General features: G+C 40.1%; 1 long non-coding RNA gene across 1 annotated transcript; it reads left to right on the plus strand.

Annotated features, from left to right (window-relative positions):
• Positions 1-3,677: 3,677 nt before the first annotated feature.
• LOC109575295 (uncharacterized) lies at positions 3,678-16,055 on the plus strand. The gene is made up of 4 exons (XR_002183200.2): positions 3,678-3,991; positions 6,038-6,132; positions 14,966-15,043; positions 15,773-16,055. It is a non-coding gene; the product is annotated as an uncharacterized lncRNA (long non-coding RNA).
• Positions 16,056-17,731: the final 1,676 nt, after the last annotated feature.

Below are 17,731 nucleotides of genomic sequence, written 5' to 3' on the forward strand. Positions count from 1 at the left end.
GATGTTTTGTAAACATCTAGGATAAAATGCATCAAAATTGAGCCACGGAAAGCCAATTCTTTGAGATTGATCATGAGAACCATTCTTTTGATTCATTCCTTTCCTTTGCAGATTGAAAGCACTTACAGGGAAAAGAGAAGAGCTTACCCCTAAGCATTTTCACTATTTGGATTTTTTTTTTTTTCAGGAGGCCAGAAAGGACATTAATTAAAGCCAGTTATGGGCTATATTCAGACTTCCCATATTTTTACCCCATTCCAGTAAAAGTTTCTCTCCAAAGAAATTTGGTCCAAGTCAGAATGAAAGAATGAAAGACATTTTATTTTCTCTCCTAGATGTTGGCAGTACTTCACTCCTACATGTCTGAGGTTGTTTTCATCTTGCAAAGTACTTTGATATTTGTGAATGTGGCTACATGGCTTAAAACAAGAGCAGTGATAACTCAGACTAATTATTCAGCTTGTATATTAATGCTTGACAAGAGAGAAAAGAACTTTTTCTTCCTTGATGATGGTTGTAAAATTTAAGAAACCCTGGAGGAACTGAAAGATCTCTGTTCTTGAGAGCAAAATCCTTCCATTTCACAGAGCTCTTACATCTGAATCATAGACAGTGTTCTGCAACAGAGGAGATTGACTTTTGGACACTTAGCCCATGCAAGCTAGGTCAGAGTAGGCCTAGTATCTCCCATTCTCTTACCAGGCCTGAGGGTCTCACGCTTTGGGGCATCAGCCACAAGTCTGAAATAAGATGGGAACCATCTCCCCTTCTCCACCTATGATCTTCATTTCTAGACAAGATGAACTTCTACTAATTCAGATACTCTTGTGAGAATTCAGTATGGTCACTGCTAGGTCTCACAGAAGCTTTGCAATAGAAATACAGGTGATGGCATCCCATTTCGATGCTTGAATTTCTATTGAACATTTAGACATTCAAATAGATTCAACGTGATGTCCCAGAGTATAAACAGAATATGAATGAAACTGAATATGAATGAACTAAACACTGAAGTTAGTTTAGGGGTAGGGAGTAAACAAGTGAGTCATTTATGTTTTATTAAACCTATAGGTCGCTTTGAAGTTAGTCTTTGAAAAAACGACTTTTGAAAATGAAAAAAGTATGTACTTCTCTTCTCTCAGAGTGTAGCTGTTTCCTTTGAAAGCTGAATGGGAGACTCTAGAGAGGAAATGGTATGAGGAAGGCCATCTGGAAGGGCAGGAAAGAAGACCTGAAGGGAAGCTGTCAAAAAACCCTCTGGAGAGGCGCTTCCTTGCTGCAAGCCAAGGCCCCGCTTCCAGAGTATTCACAATCAGCAGGGAGCATCCCCCAACACCATGGCCACCCCCAGGGCCATGGACACTCTTCTTTGTAAGAAGGGTCATGGTATGTTGATCCAAGTTTGCATATCATCTTGAGACCTGTTTTCACACTCACCTGCCATGCTAAAACTCTACTCTCTCAGAAGAGAAACCCCATCCTGTAATTCCTCCATAACACATTCTCTTTAGAAGCAATTACTTCTAACTTGGGGATGAAGCAGTGGATATCTAGGTGCATTTTACCTTCTAATGAATTTGTGCCAAAGTTCAGAAAATCACATACACTTTCACCAAAGAATAATGGAAAGGGCAAGAAAAGGAGCGTTATAGAATACTGTTATTCAAAGAAATAGAAAACCCTACGTCATAGTACCATCACACAAATACCTATTGCTCATTCCATTCAGCTGTGACAGTGGTCCCATGATGGGATTAACAGATGTGCTTGTTGGGATTTAGCTTGTTTCTCTCTCATTTTAGATATTTTTTCATGGGGCATTTTCTATTTTGTTCTCAAAAATGAATCCCCCTTCCCTGGATTACCCTTGACATAACAGCGTTTAAAGACAGGGCTTGGAATTTCAGAAAAAAAATCTCAAATGATTATTTTAGCTTTTTCAACTTTCTCCTCTGCAAAAGTCATTCAACAAAGCCACTAATGAGTAAATACATAGGCAAATTTGAGATTCACTATCCATTTCTCCCTGTATTATTTGGAAGTAATAAAAAGAAACAAAAATAGTAGCAAAATAAAAAATAGAAAAGTCAAATGGAAAAAAAGCTAATAACCAAATTCCAGGATAATATTCATAGATTGGGAACTCGGTTCTGAAGGGGAAGAAGACTATTGACTGAATTTTCTGAGTGTCGGGCGTTCGTTTAATCTCCGCAGTGGAGTTAGTATCTGTAAATACAAATGAGGAAAAGCAGAGCTGGCAAGTGCCAGGCTTCAAGTGGGAAGCCATGTTTGTTTCTTTTTGTCTCGAAAGACTGATTTCTGTACTTTCATGCTGCTGCTTTAAGAGTGGGTTGCATGTACAATAAGGCCACTTAACGATCTTGACACCTCTACACTGTTAGAAGGACACATCTCTGCATCTTACCTATGTCCTGACAGAAGGAGGCCTCTGCAGAGACCAGGGCCTCTGTGAGCAGAGTATTGGCTTTCAACGTGTTCTCCAGTTGCCTGGGGTTCTGTTAAAAGGCAGATTCTGATTCAGGATGTCTAGCATGGGGCCTGGGGTTCTAAGAAGTTCCAAGTTCTCACCACAGCTCCTAGTCCAGAGCCTATGCCTTAAGCTGCAAGGTGGAGCTTATTCCTTGTTAGAAGAAGGAGACATGGAAGGACCCTGAAAGAGGCTTAGGATAAGGCTCCAAAGGAACAGAGCATTAGTAAAAGTACAACTTGGTTTCCCCAAGGGCAATTCCTTTTGTGGATTTTAAAAACCAGTTGCAGAGCACCTTAGAGATTACTAAACACCTTTGGTTGTCTGTCTGTCTGTCATTAGCAAACTTGGGGCTCTCTGTCCATACACAAGTCCACTGACGCCCACAGCCATTTTGTTTGGACTGGCTGGTGGCAACCCCTGAGCTTGCACACAGATGGTTTATCATCAACACAAACGTTTCTCTGACAGCTGTTTTCCTGCCCAGCCCAGGGTCCTGGCCAGAGGAAAGGGAAAGGGCTGAAGAAAGAAGTGCCAGTGTCAGCAAGCTGTGCTAGTTGCCTGGCTTCCAGACCTGTGCGAGTCACACACACACACACACACACACACACACACACACACACACACATCCCAGATGGAAGATCAGAGAATAAGGATAGAATAAGTAGTTTGATAAATCTATTGGTTTTGCCTGTAAAAGATGCTGGAGAAGGAAGAACTCAATCATTTCCTATTAATAAGACATGGACTTATTAATGTACTCTACAAAGTACAAGGACTAAGTTTCACGTCCTACTGCAAAATCTGCTGGGGGTATATGTATCCACAACTGAACAACACGTATCCCACCAGCACGGGGTAAGGGACGTGAAATCGGTATTGGGTATATGAGTACCACAGCCAGTAGAACTGATGAAACTCAGGGTTGTTGTCAGCGGTGTAAATGGAGAGAAAGAGGCACCTTCAAAGACTTCCTTTGGGGAAGGCTTGTTTTGTGCTGGTGAAGTGCTCCCCCTGGTGGATCAGCAATTGATAGGTCTGTGATTCCAGACGGCAGGCAACAAACAAGCTTTGAAAGAAAACTGGGCAGTTTGAGGTATGCAGATGTATCCTCCAGGATAAAGCTAACTTTCAGAGCGCCAAAAATAAGTGGAATGCCTAGCACGGCCCCTGATGGATTTTGAGCTTAGCTCTCCTGCAAAGCACATGGAGTTGGTTCTCCCAGACTGCCTGGTGTCCACGTGTGTTTTCATTATTATGGTTGTTTTGAAATCATGAGTTTGTACTGATTGGAGAGATGTGAAAACTCTAGTTCTGTATTTTCTTCCCCTTTAAAAATAATTCTGGACAGGGTAAACAAGCCACAGCAGGGAGACCATTTTGCTGTGAAATCATTTGTTTCTCTTACTTCCTGTCCACCTTACTCCCCTCTGAGATGATCATGTTGATGTGGCTAGTTTATTTCTAGTTCCCTTGTTCTGCATACCTGCTCTCAAGATAAAGGTAAGTTTTATGGTTTCCCAAGGATCTTCTTTATACAAGTATTATATATTTTGATAGCAAGATAATTTGTGTTGTTGTTTTCCTTAAAGAGGCTTTCTGTAAGCCCTGGCAGACACAGAGAGGAGATTTTTGCTGGTCAGGCAGAGATGAAATTCTATGGCAATTCTCTCACTCTTTTGAACATTCTGCAATGAGGCACACTGCAGCCTCAGTCCAAACAGTTTATAAGCTAAATAAGGAGGTATTTTAAATATTTATTTAACAAGACATATTTTAAATAACCTACATATGTAAATAGAGCATTCTTAGCCTGTACATTATTGCCAGGTCGATTCTCGTGTTCTGATATATAATTAATTACCGGTTTATTCCTCTGTAAACCAAAGCAGAGAATAAATCAGCGATGCCAGGTCACTGATGTCAGTAAAAATTGTAATACCCTCTCGTCAGTGGGTCTGTGAAAGGGGAAGTGAGACTGTAAAGTCTGTGGGGCTGGTGGACGCGACTGTGTCCAAATGGCAAGTTTCTAACCCAATTTGAGTTGCTTTCTCCTGATGTCTAGACTTTTTTGTCTGTGCTGTATAGGTAGGCATGAGATGCCTATATCTGAATTTAAAACAAACTCAGAAAGCCTTTGCAGTGTGATCGATGCATCTTATAAGGTAGAGTTGCCCTAAGTAAATGCATATCATAAGCATTGTAAGCAACATATTACATTTAGAAATAAAAACCACACAAATACCAATCATTCTGATAATATCTAGGTAGTTGAAAATATGACTCTTCTTAATGTTTCGTCAAAATCCATGCATCCATACTTAATTTTTGAGAAGAAAAAAGCATACATACTTTTTTTTTCTTTTCTGCTTAAAGTGATTGTGTGTCTTTTAAATTTTTCCACTGAAAACTTCTGAAGGACAGAAGTGTTGCATTTCAAATTTGTCATGAGTATAAAGAGACCTCTCTAGGGAAGAAAAATTAAACAGAAGACATGGCATCTTTTCTTTTTAGATTTACTTTCTGATGATGTAAAATGAGTAATCATCTCAAGTACCACAGCAAATTTTTGGCCTGGGTCAGTGATGAGACTAACATGTTTCATTTAAACATAATACACACGGCTTACCAACAACCCAACTCAGAGTTCCAAGTCCCTGCTCAGCGAATTAGCTTGCCAACATAATTCTAGCCAGTGATTAGCAATATTAATTATCTTGGCCTGTGGCCAAAACATCTGGAAAATTTAATGTGGAAAATCATTTAAAATAATTCGTTCATGCCATCATGACAAACCAACCCGTTGGTTAATTGACCTTTTCACTATCGTCCAGTTGTTCGGCCACACTCTAAACCTTCTATATTCAATTTGCATTGGATCCTTTTAGCCATTCTGTACTGGGAAAAAAAAAAAAAAACTTTCTATCTTTGGGAAAATAAACATCAGCAATAACAAAATCAGTTGAATTTTACGGTCGAAATGATCATCAAATGCATTCCTAGACACAGAGTCTATAACTTCATTTATGATATTGTTTCAGTGCTTAGAATAAGTGCATTTTTGGTAGTTAGTGAAATAGGTCCAGTGATATGTAAATTAATCTTAGCAGCTTCTGAAATAAGTTTTCTTATACAGTTGCATAAAGAGGGAAATTAAAGATCAAAACTCGCTGATTCCACCTGCCTTCCAGTTTCTCTCTGTGATACAGCCTCATGAGGTATCAGGGGCAACAATACCTTTAGTGCACATGCAAAAGCGCTCAGGGAATTGCTTCTTTAGGGATCTGAGGTGGCTTTGTAGATTCGCCATAACTAATACATTAGTCTTTTAAAATAAAAATGTTAATTAAGCTTAAGCCTCCATACAGTAAGGAAGAAGAATTTACTTCTAAAGATAAACAGTGGCAACAAGATACTCAGATTGTCTTCTCATTAAATATTATTAAGACAGATAACCTTGTTTTTACCTCAGTAAATCAAGTGTTCCTTTAAAAAGTTCTGCTCAAGGTAGAGAATGCACACTTTTCTCTATGACTCTTCTCTGCACAGATGAAGCTCTGGAGATTATATATAAAACAAACTTAAGATCTGAAAGATGGAGAGAAGAAAGCAGACTGGCCAGAAACCTCAGGACCCAAGGAATGGTGAGTTTCCCTGAATTTTTGTTTTTCTCATATATTTAAGACCTATTGCTGAGAAAGTCAACAACTCAGAAACAGTAATAGACACAGACAAGATAAGACCCAGGAAACCAGGAAAAGGGCAAGCTAGCAAGTCTCTCTCTCTCTCTCTCTCTCTCTCTATATATATATATATATATGAAATATTGGGCCAATAACCACTCTAGTCCAACAAACACGTGTGGTATCAGAGAAGGCTGAGTTGGGACCTGTGACTTTTAAGCCTGCCACACTGTTGAGCCCCCACCCCTATGGGGTCAGTGAACACCATATGGGGAGGGGTAGGACCTCCTACCCTTCCCGTATATGAAATTATCTCTGAAGGGCTAGTTGGGAGCAGGAACACTCACCTCCACACAACCCAACAGTAAGGAAGGAGCATCTTCCCTCTCAAATGTCAACAGAAGCCAAGTGGGGAACCTGGAGTTCTTCCCCCTTGGCGATGATGAGGGGGCACACACCACACTTATAGCAGAATGGTGGCAAAGGAAGCCGATTAAAACAGAAGGTTTAAAAAAGACACAGAATCTCATAGCCTACCACGAAATGTACAAAATTCAATTAAAACAAAACAAAACAAAACATTCATCACACAAAGAACAAGGAAGAACTCAAATTGGATGTAAAAAGACAATATAGATATATGCCAACATCAAAATGATACAGATATTAGAAACATCTGATAAAGCTTTTAAAGCAGCTATCAGAAAAATACTCCAATGTGCAATTAATATTATTGAAACTAATTAATAATTAGACTTCAGCAACAAAATAAGAAGTCACAGTATAACATAGAAGATATAAAAATGAGCCTAATGGAAATTTTTGAGCTGAAAAATATATAAAACCATAAAAGCTCAACTCATGAGCTCATCAGTTCAGTTCAGTTCAGTTCAATTGCTCAGTTGTGTCCGATTCTTTGCGACCCCAGGAATCGCAGCATGCCAGGCCTCCCTGTCCATCACCAACTCCCGGAGTTCACTCAGACTCACGTCCATCGAGTCGGTGATGCCATCCAGCCATCTCATCCTCTGTCGTCCCCTTCTCCTCCTGCCCCCAATCCCTCCCAGCATCAGGGTCTTTTCCAATGAGTCAACTCTTTGCATGAGGTGGCCAAAGTACTGGAGTTTCAGCTTTAGCATCATTCCTTCCAAAGAAATCCCAGGGCTGATCTCCTTCAGAATGGACTGGTTGGATCTCCTTGTAGTCCAAGGGACTCGCAAGAGTCTTCTCCAACACCACAGTTCAAAAGCATCAATTCTTCGGTGCTCAGCTTTCTTCACAGTCCAGCTCTCACATCCATACATGACCACAGGAAAAACCATAGCTTTGACTAGATGGACTTTTGTTGGCAAAGTAATGTCTCTGCTTTTGAATATGCTATCCAGGTTGGTCATAACTTTCCTTCCAAGGAGTAAGCGTCTTTTAATTTCATGGCTGAAGTCACCATCAGCAGTGATTTTGCAGCTCAAAAAAATAAAGTCTGACACTGTTTCCACTGTTTCCCCATCTATGGAGAGACAATGGGAAGCATTAGTGAACTGCAAGATAGAGCCATAAAACTGCCTAATCTGAACACCAAAGAGAAAGTAGACCAGAAAAAAGAGAGAGAACAAAAGCTCGAGGACCAAAAATAAAAACAAATCTATGATTTGCATTACCAGAATCCAGAGAGAAAGCAGGGGGAAAGTCTAAAAAAAATGCTCTAAGAAATAATGGCTGAAATCTTCCTAAATTTGGCAAATGACACAAACTTACAGGTTTAAGTAGCTGAGTGAATTCAAGCAAGATAAACACAAAGAAATTCTGATCACAACATACCACAGTCAAACTTCTGAGAGCTAAAGACAAAAAAAAAAAAAAAAGAAAGAAACCTTAAAAGACAGAAGACAGTGAGGGGAAAAAAGATATCTTACTTACAGGAGCTAAAACAATTCAAATAACCATGGATTTCATATCTGAAATCAGAGAGGCTATGAGAAACTGGCACAACATTTTTCAAGTTCTAAAAGGAAAGAATTGCCAGCCTCAAATCCAATATCCAGTGAAATTTCTTTTAGGAATGAAAGGAAATGAAGATAGTGTCAGTTAAAAAAAATAAAAACAACCAAGAAAATATGTTTGTAGCAGACCTACCTAAAATAATAGCTAAGGAAATTCTCTAAACAGAAAGAAAATGATAAAAATAAGGAATTCTGGATCATCAGGACAGGAGAAAAAAACATAGTAAATAAAAATATGGGTAAATACAGTGAGTTTTTCTGCTCTTCGTTTTTCTAAACTATATTTGAGGGTTGAAGCAAATAAAATAACTGTCACGTGTGGTTCTAAATTTATATAGAAGAATTATTGAAGACAACTGTTTTATAAAAGGTGAGGGTAAAGGACTTAGAGGGAGGTAACTCTTATATAATTCACCCAGATGGATAAAATGACCGTAAGTGTAGATTGTGATAACGTATACATCTAACTGGTAAAAATGAACCTACCAAAAATACCAAATGCTGGGAAATATGCTGAGACCCCGGATCACTCTTATATTTTCTATGGGAGTGTAAAATGGTACAGGAAAACCATGCCATTTAGTACATTTTCTAACAGTTTGACATTTTCTTTAAAAAACAACACAAACAAACAAGAACAGCAAAAAATTCACATTCAACTGCCTTATGATCCAGCAGTTACACTCCTGGGCATTTATACCAAAGAAGTAAAAATGCATTTTCACACAGAAACTTGTGCATGTATGCTTGTATCTGTATTGGCAATAGCCAAAAGCAAGATACAACCCAGATAGCCTGTAACGTGTAAATGGTTAAACAAACTGTGGTACATACATGCACACCAATAAAAAGGAGCTCTTAGTAGCTGTTGATACATGCGACAGCCTGTGTGAATCTCCAGAGAATTGCAGCAAGCGGCAAAAGTCAGTTTCCGAAAGGTACATACTACATGACTCCGATTTTATAGTATTATTGAAATGACAAAATTACAGAAAGTGAGAATAGATTAGGGGTTAAGGAGTATAGCGGAGAAGGCAATGGCACCCCACTCCAGTACACTTGCCTGGAAAATCCCATGGACGGAGGCACCTGGTGGGCTGCAGTCCATGGGGTCGCTAAGAGTCGGACACGACTGAGCGACTTCACTTTCACTTTTCACTTTCATGCATTGGAGAAGGAAATGGCAACCCACTCCAGTGTTCTTGCCTGGAGAATCCCAGGGACGGGGGAGCCTGGTGGGCTGCCCTCTATGGGGTCGCACAGAGTCGGACACGACTGAAGTGACTTACCTTACCTTAAGAAGGATAGAACCATGAGCTTCCCAGGTGGTGCTAATGAAGCACCTTCCCCTGCCAGTGAAGGTGAAATAAGAGACCTGGGTTTGATCCCTGGTCCAGGAAGGTCCCCTGGGGAAGGAAATGGCAACCCACTCCAGTACTCTTGCCTGGAGAATCCCATGGACAAAGGAGCCTGGCGGGCTACAGTCCAGAGGGTCACAAAGAGTCGGACGTGACTGAGGTGATTTAGCACACAGGCAGGTTATGAGGGCAACATGTAAATATGTAGAGGGGTAATGAGAAGGATTCTTATGATGGATCAGGATTTTGCATTACAGCTGTGTCATGTCAATATTCTATTTGTTAAATTATACTATTTTTCACAAGGTGTTACCAATGGGTGAAATTGGACAAGGTGTTACCAATAGGTAAAATTATTCTTTCTGACGATTGCATGCAAATCTGAAATTATCTCAAAATAAAAAGTTTAATTTTAAAAAGTTCTATGAGTTTATAATCTAACATCTCTATCATTCTATACTTAAAAAAATTAACTGTGACAGTTGAATTTTATATAACCTTAGACATTGTATTCAGTCATTCTGAGCCTAATTCCTTTTAGTTAAATGGACATAATGTTACCTTCCTATTTTTTTTTTTTTTACTAGCTATAGTCAAGATGCACTGTAAATGGAATAATGATTGTGAAAGTACTTCCTAACTCTTCAAGTACTATAGGAAAAGAGCTAAGATTTGTTTGAGGCTAATGTATGCCAGACTGTTAAATGCGTACCTTACTTTATATTTATACGGTATTATTTTACGTGAAACTTTTAAAAGCATGGCTCCTATCCCTTAATGGAAGACCATGTGACATATAAAGAACCACTAAAGGGAAATTTTCCTCTTTTGTCATATCTTTCTCAGACATTCAAGAGTGTCCACTAATAACCTTATCTACAAAGTAGAAACAGACTCACAGATGCAGAGAACACCCTTGTGGGTGCGCGTCGGGTGGGGGTGAGGAAGTACGGACTGAGAGTTTGGGATTAGCAGATGCAAGGGGTTCTGTATAGGATGGATAAACAACAAGATCCTCCTGTACAGTTTAGGGAAATATATTCCATATCCTGTGATAAACCTAATGGAAAATAATATGAAAAGGAATGCATACGTATGTATCACTGAATCACTCTGCTGTACAGCGGAAATTAACAAAACAATGTAAATCAGCTATAACCAAAAAATAAAAACTGGAAGACTGTCCAAGTCTAAAGTCCCAAGTAACTCTTATCTGAATATTTCAACACACTGGAACTCTTGAGACTCTCTTACTCTCCTTTCCTTAAATGTGCCGGACCAAACTTCCATCTTGGATACTGACCCTCCCTTCTCTTGCTTGTTGGACACGGTCCAACAGGCTGAGCGACCACCGACACACTTTCTCCCTGCTGTGCACTTTCCTCCGTTTCTGCATCTGTCTGGAGAATTATTCCATGGGACTTGGCCCTTTTATCCTCTCATTATTCCCCTAATCTTGTGCCTCTGAACTGAACTGAAAATCAGAAGAGTTTGTAGCTGACGTGTTGATGGATTTTTATCTTATTTCATTTAATACTACCATTTTACAATTTCCTCAAAATGTGAGTAATGTACTGAGGAGTTTGTTGTAGTTTAGTCCCTAAGCTGTGTCTGACTCTTTTGGGACTCCATGGACTGTAGTCTGCCAGGCTACTCTGTCAGTAGCATTTCCCAGGCAAGAATACTGGAATGGGTTGCCATGTCCTTCCCCAGGGGATCTTTCCAACCCAGGGATCAAACCCACATCTCCTTCCTTGGCAAACAGATTCTTTACCACTGAGCCACCAGGAAAGCCCACTGAGGACTTACAGCTTTGTTAATTTAGGACACTTCAGAAATATTTAATTAATAAAGGAATAAATACCTAGTCCATCTTTTGCATGAAATTTTTATGTTCTCATTTCTGCCATGAGACTATCTCATTTAAAATGAAAACATTCATTTGTTCATTTACTCATTTGTTTATTCATTCATTAATTCATTCCATCACCTATTCAACAATGACCTAACACCCACCAATTGCAAGGCTCTGTGCTAAACCTCAGGGATATGATGATGTGTAAAATGTAATCTGGAAAGAAGCAAATGAAAACAATCATAATAAGGATAGGGTTTATGACGCAACAGAGGCATGGAGGTACCATGAGAGCACGGAGAAGGACACGCTTCCCGGAGAAATTGACGGACTCCCGTATCTGCCAGGACTAGACATGGAGCAAATTCCTGTGTTGGGAAGTGCGAAGAACTGTTCTGATGATATTTGATTTAAAAATGTGTAAAAGTGACCATCGCATTCTAGGGACTGAGAACATTATGCACAACGATGATGATACCATGTGGGCTTTACCTTCAACACAATAGCTTACACCTGCCCTGGTTTATCACCCTCCTAAGTGGACTAGTCCTAATCTAGTCTTTATCCCACTTCAGGTCAAGTGCGATGCTTCCTGTTTTGTCTGCTGCATCCACGCTTGCCCTTCACAATCTATTCTCAGAAACCAGGGGACGAGAAAACATAAGCTCATGCCGTTTCTCACTCGGTCACGTCCCACATTTCTTAGCTGAGCATTAGCATATCCTAGAGAGGTTTTTTAAAGTGTAAGTAGCTGGCCTTTAACCTCTGAAGTTCTGGTCATTTCAAAGGTGGTACCCAGGCTGCTGCCATGCCATCTTCTCCCTTTCTCACTTGAGATTTCAGTTGAGATGAGATTTGAGTTGATTTCACCAATTCCAGTGTTATCTACACTGAAAACCCTACCCAAGCATCGCTTTATCTTCTTTCACTTTACTTTTCTTCATAGTGCTCATCACCATCTGCATATGTACTATTGGCTAATGTGTTTATGGTTCTTCTTCCCCCAGAGAAGATGGCCCTAGGAAGTCAGAGATTTTACTTCTGGTTTGTTTATCACTTCACTCCCAGTGCTTATAAAAGTGCCTGGCACATGGGAAGTGTTAAATAAATACTTTTTAAAAATACATTAAATGGACAAAGGCGAGGAAGGGTTTAACACACTCAAGGGAAGTGAACTGAGAGTGGCAACATGCAACAGGAAGCGGTTGGGAAAGAGGAGGTCTTGTAAAACATAAAGGACTAGGACTGCTGCTGCTGCTGCTAAGTCGCTTCAGTCGTGTCCGACCCTGTGTGACCCCATAGACGGCAGCCCGCCGGGCTCCGCCATCCCTGGGATTCTCCAGGCAAGAACACCAGAGTGGGTTGCCCTTTCCTTCTCCAATGCATGAAAGTGAAAAGTGAAAGGGAAGTTGCTCAGTCGTGTCCGACTCTTAGCGACCCCATGGACTGCAGCCCACCAGGCTCCTCCGTACATGGGATTTTCCAAGCATTGTTCCTTAAAAAGATGGGGAGCATTAACCATTTTCAACAAGAGACTGTCACAACCCAATTTGTATTTTAGGAAACTGTCTTACTGCATTTAGGAGGGAGGTGAATTTGTCCCTAAAAAGGGTTCAGATGACTAGAAATAGCTGTTTGGAGACTCTTGTGATCACAATGAGCAAAGTCCAAAGATATGACACCTTTGAACTCTGCAATATGGAAAGAAGTCGAAATTAAACCACACGTGGGTTGGTTTTGTTTAATACAGTGAGAGACGTTACCTATAAAAGAGTGAATGGACCCTTGTATTTTAACCTTTATAATTTACTGCTACTTCTTTGGACAAGCTTTTCTTTGTCTTTTGGGTTCTCTCACTATTCTCATTAAACAAATGCAAATTAAGACAGACTTAAAAAAAAAACAGAGTTAAGACATCTCCAGAAACCAAGCAGAAATCGTTGAAGCCCACCTGGGTCCCTTTCACGTGAGTGCTCTTGCCCACACATGCCATGAGTTATCCTGTGTGTTTTCCTTCACAGCCTTGTCTCACAGGTCATTCTACACATTTAATATCCTCCTGTGAAACAAAATGATGCATAATGCCTGGGTCTCTTCTATTTTCCATTTATGCTCCGTTTTCCTATATCGATTCAAAGCTGAAAATAGACTAAGGTATGCTCTTAGTACAACCTCTAGTGATTATTTTTATTACTCTTTATTTTTTCCAACTGAATAAACTCACAATAAATAAGAAGTACTTCCTCTGGGAGAGAATCTCCAAATAGACCTCAGCCTCTTACCCTTCAATCGTTTTTAAACTTGCTAACATAGTATTAAGTAAAGTCCTTCCCCTCCTCCCGTTCTTTCAACCCAATACTACTTTGGTTAAAGAAGTAAATCTAATTAAAGGAGCATGGGAAATGGAAGCCGTTTTGTGTGTTAGGGAAGCTGGATCTTGTAACTTTCACCAGTGATTGGGCTTACAAGATGGAAAATTCCTTAGACTGCTGGGCAAAGTACTCTTAATGCTGTTGAAACATCTGGTTTTCTTTGTGTAAAATCTTTTCCACGAGGTGGGCTAAGATTTTTATTCTAATTGAATTTGTAGTTAATTCCAGATAAAGATGAGTTTCTTTTCGCTGATACTGCTCAAATCAGGGGTCCCAGCCTGCCGACTTGAAGCCTGTTTTTACTCAAAATTAATAAAAAAAAAAAAGAGAGAGAGTTGTTTCACTCAATTGTTAGTATTTATAGGACAGAAAAACAATATCTAAAACCCTGGGTTCCTGACTTGGTCTTTTGAATCGTGTATGATGGACATAGAGGGGTATACTCCTGTGCCTTAAATGCAGTCGCTTCAGTTGTGTCTGATTCTTTGTGACCCCATGGACTGTAGCCCACCAGGATCCTCTGTCCATGGCATTCTCCAGGCAAGAATACTAGAGTGTGCTTCCATCCCCTCCTCCAGGGGATCTTCCTGACCCAGGGATCGAACGAGGTCTCCCACATTGCAGGCAGATTCTTTACCAACTGAGCCACAAGGGAAGCCCAAGGATACTGGAGTGGGTAGCCTACCTCTTCTCTAGGAGATCTTCCTGACCCAGGAATCGAACTGGAGTCTCCTGCACTGCAGGTGGATTCTTTACCAACTGAGCTATGAGGGAAACCCTTAGATGTGGTATTGCTAACTAGTTAAGGGCACAGAAGGATTTTGATTTGAAGACAGCTTACCACCCTCCCTGTGAATGTTTGTTCTGGTGTTAATGGATCTTAAAACAATTTGTTTACAATCATAAACCACCTAAAAGAATGTAAGGAGTCAAGCTTTCCAATATGTGTTGCAATATTTGTTAAACAGATTAATACACAGAGAAACTACAGAAAGAATACAGTATAAAGCATGTGAGTCCTCCAGGGTTTTTGCCACTTACTTGACAGATTTCTGCTTTAACAGTGACCTTTTGGGACCTATGTTTTCTACAAGTTCATATTTTAGATATTATGAAATAAGGAAGGCTATTACATTGTACTTAGTTCAACCAATCCTGATAATTGATTGGATCTTCTTCCTCTCTCTCTCCTACCAAATTTTGGGACAGTACAACAGAAATGAAAACCAGGGCCTAGAACCAGAAGCCAGAATAAGAAACAGACTTTGGCCCTCCACGGCTTATCAGGTAACCTGCCTCCTTTCAGTGTAACTTAACAAAGCTGATGTCCCAATTTTTTTTTTCCTCCAGAGGCTTTGGACCTAGAGAAGGACACCCCCTTTTCTCCCCGGCAGTAGAGAGTGATGTCGATCAAACGCCATGAGCATGGATCTTAAAGCAATATTGGCATTTTCAAAGCTCCCATTACTGATTAACCTTTGCATTCCTTTTCCTCCTTGAGGAGTCTGAATTTCTGGTCTTTTATCAGGACTTCTTAACATCCAGAATGTGGATCTATCTATAATTGCACTTTTTTTTTTATTAAATCCGTTCATGATGTTTCTACACACTCTTTCCAGACTTCTGCTCTTTATCTGAGCTATTGAAGGGCAGAAGGAAGATTACTGATTCATTCCTAAAATTCAGTAGGTTGTCCATACGTGATTTTTTAACTAATGAACTCAAACAGTCATAGAATATTTCATCGGGAAAAAATTCATTCCTCTTATTCTGCCAAAGTTGCAAGTCATCATATGCAATGATAAGAAATGTTGGCTGTACTAGATCAAATTAAATGCAGTAAGAAAAGAAAGTGCTGTCTCAGAATAAGAGAAGGTTGATTCCAATTTTCTCTAATATGAATAATACTGCAATGAAAAATCACAGAAGCAAATTTTTGAGTGCATCTCCAGTTATACTGGAAATATTGCTGTTGTTTAGTTGCTAAAGTCTCTTTTGACACCCTGTGGACTGTAGGCTGCCAGCTCCTCTGTCCATGGGATTTCCCAAGCAAGGTTGGCTTGAGTTGCCATTTCCTTCTCCAAGGAATCTTCGTGACCAAGGACTGAACCCATATCTCCTGCATTGGCAGGCGGATTCTTTACCACTGAACCACCTTGGAAGAACCTGAAATGCTAACTTCATGCAAATCAACTACAGGGACAAAGGATATTTGGTTATCTTCTTGTTATCATTGAGTTTTCCATATTCTCATTAACACTGCCTATTGTAACTAAGTACAATAAAAGTAAGATGGAAGTAATAACCTGTTTTTGTCTTGTTTTATATAAATACATATCGATCTTACATATATAAATATTAGATATGTATACATAAATATCTATATAACCTCCAGAATTCTTGCCTGGAAAGCCCCCATGGATAGAGGAGTCTGGTGGGCTACATTCCATGGGATCACGAAGATTTGGAAACAAACGAGGGACTGAGCACAAGGAGAATCGTGGACCTCGATTCTTGATCTTATGTATATATGCCCTCTCTGCTACATATGGATGTACACGTCCCTTCTCTGGATTTTGTGTTTCACCGTGTAACTTTCTCTGGGTAATGTGGATGCAGAAGATGTGATGTTAGAGGGACTTAAAGTGCGATTTTTGTGGCTGGTTATACTTGCCTGTATTTATGCCATTCTTTTTTTTTTTTTTTTTTAATTGGAGGATAATCGTTTTGCAATATTGTGTTAGTTTCTGCTGTACAACAACATGAATCAACTATAAGTATATATATATTCCCTCCCACTTGAGCCTCCCTCCTATACCCTCCATCCCACCTCTCTAAGTCATCACAACGCACTAAGCTGGGCTCCCTATGCTGCACAGCAACTTCCCACTAGCTGTCTATTTTACATAAGGTAGTGTGCATACGTCAAAGCTGCTCTCTCAATATGTCCCACCTTCTCCTCCTTAGAGGCACACGGCTGCCCACCCCTCCTGCTGTTCCAGGAGGAGGCTGAGTGGCAGGTGGAATGGAGCCACCCCACCCGACTACATCATGGAGCTGAAGCATCCTAGCTGACTTAGAAACTCATTAATACAAAGCTAAGTCACTTCAGTCGTGTCCGACTCTGTGCGACCCCATAGACAGGAGCCCACCAGGCTTCCTCGTCCCTGGGATTCTCCAGGCAAGAACACTGGAGTGGGTTGCCATTTCCTTCTCCAATGCATGAAAGTGAAAAGTGAAAGTGAAGTCGCTCAGTCGTGTCCGACCTCAGCAACTCTATGGACTGCAGCCCACCAGGCTCCACCGTCCCTGGGATTCTCCAGGCAAGAACACTGGAGTGGGTTGCCATTTCCTTCTCCACATTAACACAAAGGCAATGCTTATTGCTACATTCCACTGAAAATTTGACATTATTTGTTATGCAGCAGCTGTTAACTACTACATATATTTAATATGGGTCTTTTACTGGGAACATACAACAGTGAATAAAAAGACAGCAGCGCTATTTATACTGGATTGAAGGGAAATGTGCAATATAGAAATATTATCTATTTATCTATTAGGTACTGATTTAATTTGGGGCTTCCCTGGTGGCTCAGTTGGTAAAAGAACCTGTCTTCAATGCAGGAGACCTGGGTTCAGCCCCTGGGTTGGGAAGATCCCCAGGAGAAGGACGTGAAAACCTACTCCAGTATTCTTTCCTGAAGAATCCCCATGGACAGAGAAGCCTGGCAGGCTGCAGTCCATGGGGTTGCAAAGAGCTGGACACTGCTGAGCAACTAAACACAGCACAGTGATTTGATTTGAAGAAAAACTGAATCAGCAAAAACTATAAAGTAGCATGTGATAGATAATGAAATTGAATTTTTTCATTCTCTTCTCTGAAATTTTCTCTTAATGTGACTTACATTTTTTTCTGTAGCATGTTCATCTTTTTCTAATTTGTATTTATTTTCACGTTACTTATTTATATAT

This window comes from Bos indicus, chromosome 21 (genome assembly GCF_029378745.1).
Source record: "Bos indicus isolate NIAB-ARS_2022 breed Sahiwal x Tharparkar chromosome 21, NIAB-ARS_B.indTharparkar_mat_pri_1.0, whole genome shotgun sequence".
NCBI classification, from domain to species: domain Eukaryota; kingdom Metazoa; phylum Chordata; class Mammalia; order Artiodactyla; family Bovidae; genus Bos; species Bos indicus.